This window comes from Pseudomyrmex gracilis, unplaced genomic scaffold, assembly GCF_002006095.1.
Source record: "Pseudomyrmex gracilis isolate BER0280 unplaced genomic scaffold, ASM200609v1 scaffold_32, whole genome shotgun sequence".
In the NCBI taxonomy this organism is placed as follows: domain Eukaryota; kingdom Metazoa; phylum Arthropoda; class Insecta; order Hymenoptera; family Formicidae; genus Pseudomyrmex; species Pseudomyrmex gracilis.
This window is the reverse complement of record NW_018020616.1, coordinates 592,987-605,030: the sequence shown is the minus strand read 5'-3', so window position 1 is coordinate 605,030 and position 12,044 is coordinate 592,987. Positions and strand designations below refer to the sequence as shown.

The 12,044-nt window shown below is 40.9% G+C and overlaps 1 protein-coding gene across 4 annotated transcripts in view; it reads right to left on the bottom strand.

Moving 5' to 3' along the window:
• Window positions 1-12,044, bottom strand: part of LOC109852658 (zwei Ig domain protein zig-8-like) — a 239,300-nt gene that overhangs the window by 91,688 nt on the left and 135,568 nt on the right. The gene's annotated exons all lie outside the window — the stretch shown is intronic.

Below are 12,044 nucleotides of genomic sequence, written 5' to 3'. Positions count from 1 at the left end.
TTTCTCTCTCGAGATTCATTTCTAAAAAGATCCGATTTAAGCCTATATGATGCAGACGTCTGCCAGAAGCCAACTGCGGGATTACCCGGCGGATCTCTTTCGGCTAGAGATGCCGTTCCGCAGATCCCATTTCCAGCCGAGTGTGCGCGCGGCGCGTCTAACAACACGTATATGTGTATAAAAACCGACGACGTTTCGCTTCGACGATCAGAAGCGCTCGACCGGTGAATATGACGCAAACCGTGATTTTTCGCGTTTATTTTATTCTCGCGATCAAAAACCTGAACAAGCTCAATCAAAATCGAAACTCCCGTTTTAGCAACTGTTACTTGAATGTGTTCCTCGCAACGCGGAAAATCATTTTCGAGTTGAATTTAATTCGAAACTCCACGTGTATTAATTTAAAACAATATGTGTGTACATCTGCGAGTACATATCCGACATATCGACTCTCATCGATTCTAATATTTGGTTGAGCGGAAAATAATTTTGCGATAAATTAAGGAGAACTAACTTACAAAACCACAAATCGCTCATTGTGAAATATCCAGAAACTAACTGCATAAACATGTATAGATGTAAACTATCTATCTCCGGAAACAATTCCGAGTACGTAATGCGAAAATGAAGTTTAAGAATAAATAACAAGATTTGCGAGCGAGTTTGCAACTTTCGTTCATGTGCGGTCGGTGATTCAGCTGAAGGGATTTCGCACGCGTTTCTTCACAGCCAAAGGGAACAGGATCACGGATAAAACCGTGCTTAGCGTAACCAGATTTTCTTATCCCGCGTTCAGCGAATGGACGACGCGTCCGGAATCGTAATGAAACTTCATTGCTTCCGGCGGGGCCCGGTTCTTCGAACGGGGCTGAAGATATGCACGACACGCGATAGCGCGAGACCTTCTCACCCTACGACCTACTTTACATATACCCGTCTAACCCGTTATGCTGTTACCGCTCGACTTTAGCCCTTTACCTCCTCCTTCTCCTCCTCCTCCCTTCCTCCCGCATTCGCTCGTCTTCCTTATCCGCGCTTCTGCCAATTTTATTCGAAGCCTTTTCCTCTCTTTTCTCTCTCTCTCTCTCTCTTTCTCTCCTCTCTTTCATCTTATTAAATCCTCGCCGTGTCTGCTGTCTAGAGCGCTCGCCTCGCGACGGCTAATATCGACCAACGGCCTCGATCGATGCCTACAAACGTGCTGTCTCGCCAATTTCCACGAGACGATTCGATGAATTTTCAGCCGGATCTTGATATTACATCCGTTACTTTCGATCGGCAGAAACGTCTCGCCGTTTGCAAGGCATCGAAGTAACGAACGAAACTTTATTTCTGTCTTTTTTTATTTTTATTTTCCAAACGACGAAGGGTCGTTCCACCGTGATAGAAACTGGGACTTCAGAGAAGTCTCTTGTATACGGCTAACCTTTTAAAATAAAACTCGACATTTTCTTAAAAAAAAAAAAAAAAATTATTAGCTACGTTTGCACAAACGCTCGCGCTAAGTTGCACGTGCAAATTAAAAAAAACTATATAAAATTATGTGTAGCCGATAAATGCAATACGTTGCATCAATACGATTATTTGTATTACTAATTATGATTACAAAATAATTGTCAATAGTGACAATTTACTCATGGGAGCAAATAATTGTCACTATTGAACTTTGCAAGAGCGTGTTTGTCTTTTCCCACAATTTCGCACGGCGACAGAACTGCTCTCTCTCTCGAGCAGCGTTCGATCGATCGTTATTCCGAATTGTCTGTCTATATACACTAAGAAAAGGAAACTGGCCAGACTGTTCCCTAAAATTGTCGCCTTAGAACGAACGTGGAATCAATTACGTTCGTCTGTCAGTCTAACGGCGTTCTCGTCAATGACGAAGCAATCGAAGAAGCAGATTTATCGAGGGTCCAGATATCGCGGAATGTTCAATTTCCCGACAATGATATGACTTCGCCCGTCTCTTCTCGCTTCTTCACGTTCCCTCTTTGTACGGTATGGCATCGCAACCGACGATGCAGCAGCATTGCATTCCTCGTCAATGAGAGCCACAACGTGATCGACCGAGGGAGAGCCGAGGAATTCGGAGCTCATAAAAGAAATCAATGTGAAATTCTCGCCGTCGCGGTATGACGGTGAATTCAGTAAGATGAATTCACCGTCCGAGAATGTAGATGTGTGCGCGTGATCGAGTAAGAGAGAACGCAATGATCGGAACGTCGCTCGCCGTCGCTTAACATTTATACAGAGAACATAAAGTCTGCTCGAGAACAACAATTTTAATAAAACTGTCAGCACAATTTAACAGACACGAAGTTTCTGACATTTATTGTTTACTTGAAGATTTCACACGCAGATTCGGATTTAATAATTAATTGAAAATATTAGAGATGCTGAGACGTGTTTAATGCTGCTGACGTATTTAAATTTCACTCAAACACTTCCCTTTACGGATTCGTCCTTGCCGGCTTAACGCGGTCAGCGTATCGAGTCGTTAATACTCGTTAGCCATAAAGTCAACCATAGGGCGCTTCTAATAAATCATTATTATCCTCTTACAAGTTTCTCACACAAAGTAACTTCTCTGATAAATTATAAAGCCGTTACGAAGTTCACGTGGAAGTTTGATAAATTATGCTAACACGAGACGGAAGTTCCAACGCGGCAACGACGACGAGTCCTCAACGATTCCGATCGCTTTCACCGCAACCCCCAACGAACATAACACGAGCCGAATTTGAATAGCTCGGACATCGTTCGATTCTGAATGTCAATGCAATGTGATTTGCTTCAATTTGGAATGTTCGGTCATTCGCTCGAATCACATTCGCGTGCTTGTTAATTGCTCATAGCGGATTCCACGGTGTATCGATACTCTTCTCTACCGGAAGAGCGCGTGCGAGAGAAGAAATAAGATTATCGAACGCGTAATGTGTCAATATGCATCTCTCTCTCACACACATTTTCTCTCGTACGTGAGTCGTGAATTTATTCGTTTTACCGTTGTTATATGTTTCCCACGCTATTTGCAAAGTATTTATTTATCTGTGCGACTACACGATCTCAGTTAACGCGATAGATTTCAAAACGAATCTGTCATCGTGAAGATGACGTGTCTCTCTTTCTTCCATTCGATTACCGATCATAATTCGCATTCGTCGGATAAGCGTGAAAATATTTTTGCTTGATTTTTTTCGTTTTCCTATTATTTGTCTCCAATTGGATCTTTCTCCGCAAATGAGAACGACGTTATTAGGAAAATATCGACATTTTTGATTGCTGTGGCTTTCAAAATTCTCCACTATTCCCATTTAAATTTAAAAACCAATATTGCAATTTCCGTATTTTAATAAAAACCAATAAACGAATATTATCTCTACGCGCGTCAATTACACGGATTATAAAGATTCTAATCGACAATACACCGAAATTCCGCGTTTTCTTCTTTCGTGTGTGGTTTTTCTTTCGAGTTCAACGAAAAATTGTGCTCAGCAACGTCAGCGACAGACCGGGGAAGCTCTCTCCTCTGACGCAACTTCGGAGAAAGAACTCCGCGAATTAATGAAGCCGCATTTGCCTCTGTGTGACCGGTAATCCTCTTTTAGTATTTCCCGAAGAGCGGCAGCGACGTTGAATTGCACGTACGATAAACAGAGATAATCCGATCGAGCGTGTGTGTGCGACATAGTAGTAGAAATGTACTGCTCCGTTTCCGTGCGACGCGATGTTCTACCTACCCTACTCTGTAGAACTCGTTAGGTCACGTACACATCGACGTCATATAACACAAAATGTTAAAGCACACCGAATCCGCAATCTACACGCACGCGCATTATCCGCACATTTAACTTTGCACGCTTTATACAGCGTGCGATTTAATCGCGTTTTTATTTTTTGGTCTCGATAATACCTGAACTCTCAACAAGAGCTGCTATATCGATGACCCCCTCGTCAGTTGTGTACGTAGCCTTACAATTTACAGAGAAATCTCATTTTGATCGTACGTCCAAGACTTGACACCTTCGTTATCCGGGCGTTAATGCGGAAACAGCGGTTCTAACGAGCTTGCCGGTGACAGCTCCTTTGCGTCAACCAATGCGGAAAATGACAAAAAGACGTTGATTTCTGCGCTCGAGATATGTTAAACTGCAAATTTCATGCGCGCGCGATTTTCTTCACACACGATTAAGACGAAATGGAAATACCGAGGCACATTTGTTTCCCGCTTTCTAACCGTCGATGTTGTTGTTGCGCACATCGATATTATTCAATCGATCAACGAAAATGAGACTGCGTCGGTGGTCGAGGAAAATCATGAAAGAGGTACCTCGTCTATCGGACGTACGTTATCTAATGGAACTCATGGTGGATTAAATATCGGTAACGAATGCTTCTCCGAGTGCTCGAATGGATGCGTTCATTGTTCGCCGTAGTTCGCATAATTTCGGAGTTGAAACACGTTGCATCGCACTGTAACCGCACTCTATTCTACAGCATGTCCAGACCCATGTTCGTGTCAGATCGTAATGCAATTGCAATTTTTTTACATACATATACATATAAATATATATCTTTTGCGACCTGTTTTTTTGACGTGTGAAAATTTTTTTTTTTAATATTGTAACTCATACAAATACATCGACGTAGATAGATGTATCTCGTTTGACAATACGTGTTGCAACGCGTTAACTTTGAGATCAAGACGATGGCAAAATGCAGATATTGGAAACGACGCGCGCACAAATTTTAACAAGAGTTGCGCCACGTCGCTCCAGTTTTTCCTTCGGCCGCGGTTTTCGACCTCGGTACACGTTATGGGATTATTTCAGCACAAGCGGCGAACTAATCTTCCCAAGCAAAATTGTTCGCTATCCCCGGCCTGCTCGTTCCTCGTCGTCGTCGAGCTCGTGTAATAAACTTTTCCGTGCTTTACGGCCGCCGTGGTAGTAATTTCTTTAAGGCGCCGGCCATTAAGCTAAATTCTGCGGAAAAGAGGCCGCGCCTCGACTCGTCTAGTCCGTTCGCCGGCTTGTGATCAGCTGGAAAATCGTTATTCCGCCGATGTAACGATCCGAATTTTGTGACGTAAGCTATATAGTGCGAAAGACATATCTCACACGAAGCGCTGCCGTAAGACAGGATTATATCAATAAAGCTCACAATTCGATATACAACTAAATGTAAAGAGATATAAACTAGAAGCTTTAAAAAAGCTCTAAAATTTTTTAATAAAAGTCGGACATATGTACGTAAAATATCATAACTTTTAACACACACACACACACACAGAGCGCAAGTTATAAAGTTAAAAACACTTAAATTTTAAATACCACATGTAAGATGAGTTTATGTACAAGAGCAACAAAGAAATTTCACGTAGTAAACTTTATTGCCATCGCTTCTCTCTCTCTCTCTCTCTCTCGCTTTGAAATCTTTCTCAGATACTCCGATAATGTTCGATCTAAACTAGATAATGGATATTAAATTACTTATTAATTTGATTTGCGTGCACAATCGATTCCGCGTGCTAGAAAATTAAAAGACAGATTTATAAAATAGATTTCGCCACATCGGTCGCAGCTGTGTGTATATATATATTATATGTATGTGCAATTATATGTACATTTTAAATAAGACATATTTATTAACAATTAATATGTGTCTTCTTCAATGTTAATGCCTTGAGCAGTGTAAAATATATCTTTGCCTCTGTGTATACGTGTGTACGTGCGCATCTACTTTCGAGATTCGTGTGAAACAGGAAGAGAGAGAATTACGCGACAGTGACGAAAATGGGTGTTAAGTGTTTCGTGTGAATTTGGTTGCAACCAGGAATTGTCGGTACGCGAACAGAGCAGTGCGCGGATTGCGTGTCGCAGTCGTCATGCTGCGAAGTTAACAAGAGAATGATATTATCTATCCCCCAAGATAAAGGAGAGTCAAGGATCAAAGTGTAGTAAGAAGGATTCTCTTGTAATCATTAAAGCTTAAAATCTACGGCGCGTATTGTCGACTCGCGTGTTGTAAACAAACGACGTTTCACGCTTCGGCACTTAATCGAAAGGATACGTGTCTCTTTGACTCTCTGTGAAGATTGCGCCTCTTTGGAACAACTAGGAAATATTCTAGATATATATCTGGAACAGAGGGACAGAGAAACGCGCGCGAGCTAATGTACATGTACGTGCCGGCGAGAGCGCACGCTGTGCGGCGCAGCTGCAAAAGTCTGTATTTTCGCGAAAATATAAAGTATGTCATCTTAATGAAAAATAAAACGAGAACCGCAGTATTTTCCTCTTTTCTTTCCTTTTCGTCAACGTGTTCGCATTTGATTCCTGATTTAGAAACTGCGCGACAACAAATCGACCATGTCGCGTGATTTAATTCATCATTCGATATTTGCACATTTATGAGACCAGATGGACCACGTAATTGATACAACTAATTCACGACAGATTGGAGAAATGAAAGAGAGAGAGAGAGAGAGAGAAAAGGGGTTAATTTATTTACAAATTGATATTTGGAATATTGTCACAGCAATTATGTAAATTTCGTTTCGTTTTGCGCGATGTTTGATACTACATGAAATAAATTCCGCGTCGATCAAAAGGAATATTCTATTGTCACAACTGTTCATTATTATGCGTGTGTAAATATATATTGGATTATACCGATGATGCAACCAAATTTATTGAATAATTTTATTCGGTCTTGTCAAACCAAGAAAATTATGACACGTTAGACTCGACGTGTATATAGCTTCAAAGTCACGATAAATCGTACTTAAGTTTCTTATATGCAAACAGATTTGATTTACTGACGTATTTTACAACGATTTACAATGCCCGGCAACTTGAAAATTGTGATTTACACGCGGTTTTTTTGAGCGCTGACAGACACATAAAACATTGTAACACACATAACCCTCGTCCTTAAAAAATTTCCCTTAGTTAATACTCGGTTAATTAACGCGTCAAAAACTCAACATTAAAATAAACTGCAAAAATATGTATTACACTTTTTCTCTAGTAACAGAGATTATAAATGTCTAACGTGGAAGTAAGATTAATAGCGACATCTTGAATTTGCACATTTTTTCGATTACACGACACAAATAAATTTGAACCGCGCACGTGCGGTATCTCGCGGAATATTCGATCTGAACCGTGCGGTAGAAAACAAATTATGTAATAGAAATAACTAACTCGAACTACCGCGCGGAGGCAGTATTTCTGATAAGAAGCACAATTGAAAACGATATATGTACATAATAATGTGGCGCAGCGCGGCACATTCCGATCACGATAAGGTCAATAGAAAAAAAACTATTGTTGAGCGCGACACGTCTTTTTAGCTCGAGGGCACTCTTCGCGATCAATGTACGTCCGCGTAAAAGGATCGAGGACGATTGTTCGTTGCGAACGACTGTCCGCAACGGTCAAAGATGCTGGATGCGCAATAGAATCGAAGCTCTCTCTTTTTCGTTACCGTCCATTTGAACCGGGGGTATTCGCGAGCGCGCTCGCTCGTCTTTCGCATCACGTCGACAGCAACCCCCGTGTGCGCTGCCTGACAATGTCGGTGTGGCTCTTGCGTAGCGAGCGGGTTGACGACATGAGGTCAGTTGAATGTGTACATACACGCAGAAAGTAACGTTGGTCGGCGTGATGCATCCAAAACTGATCACAATGTACAATGCGAACAGAGTAGTGGATGGTTCATCGGAAAGTTACGCAGATTATACAGCGACATACAAACTGTCGAGTCGCAACATAAAAATTCTATCGAAAAAAATAAAAAATGTCAAAAATAGGATCGAGAATGAAAAAAAAGCAGACTCTAAAAGTTGCAATCGTGTGTAAAAAAAAAAAAGAACACACAATGAAAAAACAACATTAGCTTTTCCGGTTAGAATCTAAAATCTGGCGGCTAAATTTTCGATCGTATTGCACGAGCAACGTGTACCTACAAGCTAAACGTGTAGCTACAAGATCTACATTTTTTTTTTTGTAGCTAAAAAACAACTGTGACGGGGAAACCATTTTTTTGTTTCGTCAAAGACAACAAATCGAGATCGGCGAATTTCTCGGTTGATTGTGCGGATGTCAAAATAATTCACGTTAATTATCATTTATCCGTATTTATCAAAAAACTTCGTGAAGAATCTTTGCTGATAATTAAAAAGAAATATGCTCGTCAATATGCATGACAAACGAAAGGAGCGGCAAACTCGGCTGGCGAGAGTAATTGGAGCGTAAAGAGTTAAGTTGCATTTCCAGGAGAGTAACGGTCATCGAGGCTCATCTTCTTCGGGCCCTTGTCCCGCGAGCGTATCGATAAAATCTCGATAAGTGGAGGCTCGCGCCGTCCTTTATCCACTCATTATAAGCTTTCGCGGTGTTACAAAGGATTTTGTCTCCCTGTGTAACGATTTTGTCCTGCTCGGATATTTCTCGAATTTTAAGAAGATCTTCCTTCGCCGGCCAAGAGCACTTCGCTCCGGCTCGTTGAAGGCTTTGATCTCGAATTAATGTAAGTCAACCGGCGGGCACAGCGATAATCGTCCCGTCTATATCGAATCGATTCTATTGGTCCGGTCGTTGCAACGAGAAAGGGAAATTTTCCTTCAAGCATTTGTTCTTCCGAAGAGAGCCGTAAGAATCCATCGTGAAGTTCTCCCCCTCAATCTTTTTTTAATCTTTCTTTCTTTTTTTTTTTTTTTTTTTTTAATGCGCAAGTCATATTAAGCGAAGTGCGTCTTATCGATAATCGAACAGCGGAGTTATTTATTTTAATTTAACTTTTCGAGGGGGAGAAGCGTGCCCGGGAGTTTCTCGTCTATTCGTGATTGTACTCCTTCCAATAGACATTTAAGCGTTGAATTTAATTAAGCTCTAACCAAGTGCAGGGCTTCCCGTGCAGTTTCGATTCAACTCGAGATTTCCCGTATATTCCTGGATCAAATCGTAATCATCGATGGGGTTTCGCGAGCGCTAATAGTAAACACGATTTAGAAAATCAAATACTTGGTCGCGACTTCGACAGCGGGCCAATTAATCGACAAAATGAACGCGCGCACGCGAATATTGCCGATGTCGAATTGACACAAGCTGTTTTCCCAGAAATTTAAACAGTACGTATTTACTCGTAAGGAACGGGTATTAAAAAAAAAGAAAAACAAAAAAGAAAAACTCGTGAAATTTAATTACAAAAATTATGAGATTCCACACACATTTCTAAAAATGTCATTTGATCGAAGATGTACAAAGAAATTCTTACGAACAATAGTAACATAGTGAAATCATTGCGCGAGCGTTATCGAAAACGCTTTCTATTTGTAGATTAATTACGCCAACTCTCTCGATTGCCGGTCGGTAATTTTTGGAGAGCACTTCTCGCGGAGAGAGAACGCGTTTGTTGAGAGATCGTTAGTGCATATTCGCGAATGCCGGCCGGTGTCCAGAAGCGTACAAGTTTGGAGGCAAACGCCCCATACCCTCTCAGTGCAGAATTGGATCTAAACTGGGTTACGCGACATACATATGAATGAATTCCCGGGCCTCTTTTTGAACTTCGAACTCTCCGCGGCGCTTGACGATTCATAGATTAAGTAAAACAACACGGAACTTGCCCGCAACAGGACCTCGATGTGTCGCGAACCTTCCTTTCTCTCTTTCTCTCGGAGACGGGCGTGTGTGTGTGTGTATATATATATATATATATATATATACATACATACATTTGCCCAATAAATCCTGCCCCCGTTGCTGTATGATTCTCCCCGAGTTTCACACACGAACGATAAATCTAAACGTCGCATGCGAAAGTCGGTCGATTCCAATAGCGAAGTAACGTTTCCCTACCTTTCTTGCTATTCGACTGAGCAGCTGCATCGCTGTATAAACCGACGAGCATTACCAATTCAATTGTTACAAAGTATTGCGTTTCAACGTTTCTCAAGTATCCTTTGGCTTTTGTAAGATTGGAAAATGCGACGAATCGTTTAAAAACTTTACACCGTGAAAAAATTTTATTTTAGTTTGTTAATCCGCGCGCGTTTTGCGCAATCTGCAATTTATCAGAGAAACGTGTAATTTTCCACAAGATTATTATATGAATAAAATATAGTTCACATCACCTTTTTCATTAGAAAACAACATTATGTGAACATATTACATTATAGATACGTGTGGATTATATTATATACACACAAACATAATTAATCTTTGATTTCAGTAGAGCGTAGAACAACGAATTACACAGTTCGGCGCGCACATGTGCGAAAATCATACGAGCCAACAATACCAGCTCTTTCATATGTCTCGGTAACTATGACTCAGTAGGAAGCCATCGTGAATAATCCAAGCGATCTAATCGCTCCCACGAGACGCGAGCAAAAAGAGGCGTAAAATATGGCTAGGTAAGTTATGGTCGGTCGAATATTCTCCTTGCTCACTCTTAACTTACTATGCACCTAATTGTTGACGTTGAATTTGTCTCCGTCACACCTTCTCCTCACCTTTCTTTGACGTGTACATGATGCGTGCACGCACACAAACACACATTGAATATGCAACAGAAAATATTCAAACAAATTTACAAAGTTTATTACATTTCCACAGTATCAAATTAGCAAAAAGTTTTTCGGGTCGTGCACCATATAAGTACGTGCGCGAAATATATTTTTCAAATGTGTAAATTATTATACGTAATAATTCAAATTGAATTTAATTTTGAATATTTATATTGGATGCTTGTTTTGCATCACATATCACATGTATGAATTACCCACACAGTTTACTACCTCATGAAATTTACAAAATTCATTGCGAAAAAGACACCTCGGCCAGAAAAGCCTTCCGAATTTCCCGTACGAAATTCGATCCCTTTGGCCGAGATATCTTTTTCGTGGATTTTTTTAATTTCAGAGGAGGTAAAAATGAATAATTCATACATACGTGATGCAAAACAAATACCCAATATAAATTTTCGAAATTAAATTCAGTTTGAATTATTATTACGTGTAATAATTTATTGCTCGTAATAATTTACACGTTTAAAAAACGTATATATTTCGCGCACTTACATCCGGCACATGAACTCACATTGACCGAGAAAAACTCTTTGATTAATTTGATAAAATATTTTTGACTTTAACGCGCTGTGTCTTTTGTCTTTTCGCGCATCAGCCAATTAAGGTGCGAAATCAATCCGAATTTATCGACACCGCACGTATATAATACAGCCGCGTTAATCCTATTTGCCTCGCGGGTCCTTCTGGAGCCGTAATTGTCCAGACATCCAAGCAACGACTAAGTGTAGTACGCACATAGGTAAGTACACATACGTGCACGTGTGTGTGTGTACAACGAAGGCACCTACGCTCGATTCAATGGCATTGTCGAGAGAGAGAGAGAGCATGGCGCCAGTGCCCGAGTGCACTTTCGACGCTATCCCTCCCCGAAGGGAAGCCCAGTACAGGTGACGTCCCATTGTGTCGATAAAATATTGACACTCGATATTTTGCCTCACTCACTTGTGTCAGACGCGTGGGTGAGAATTCTACGAGGAAACGTAGAAAATCCGTCGTGTTTACGTAAGCGTTCTAAACGTGCGCACACACACACACACACACAAACAACATCTATCGCATTTCTCTCGTGTTGTACCTCAGCGTATACCGCCAATAGTGGAACTTTATCGCGAGAAAGAGAAAGAGAGAGATCCCCGCGCTCGCCACCGCATTGTCATTGGCGGATCTGAGTACACACCGGCAAATTGCTGGATTTAATCCGGCGACGTATATAATGCCATGTCGGCTTTGTTCGTTACGCTTCTAATATCGGTACTTCCGATGTCTGTCTCCTAGGTGCGTTTTCCTTTTCAATATAAAAATTTCACCTTTGCTCTTTTATCGGAAAGAGAATTATTGTCACGCAATAACGTCGCGTACGCGCGCGACTTAAAAAGTATAAAGAGATTTTTTATATTTAACACAAGAGGAGTATAAGATTGCTTTTTCTGGAATAAAGTTTCTCTCC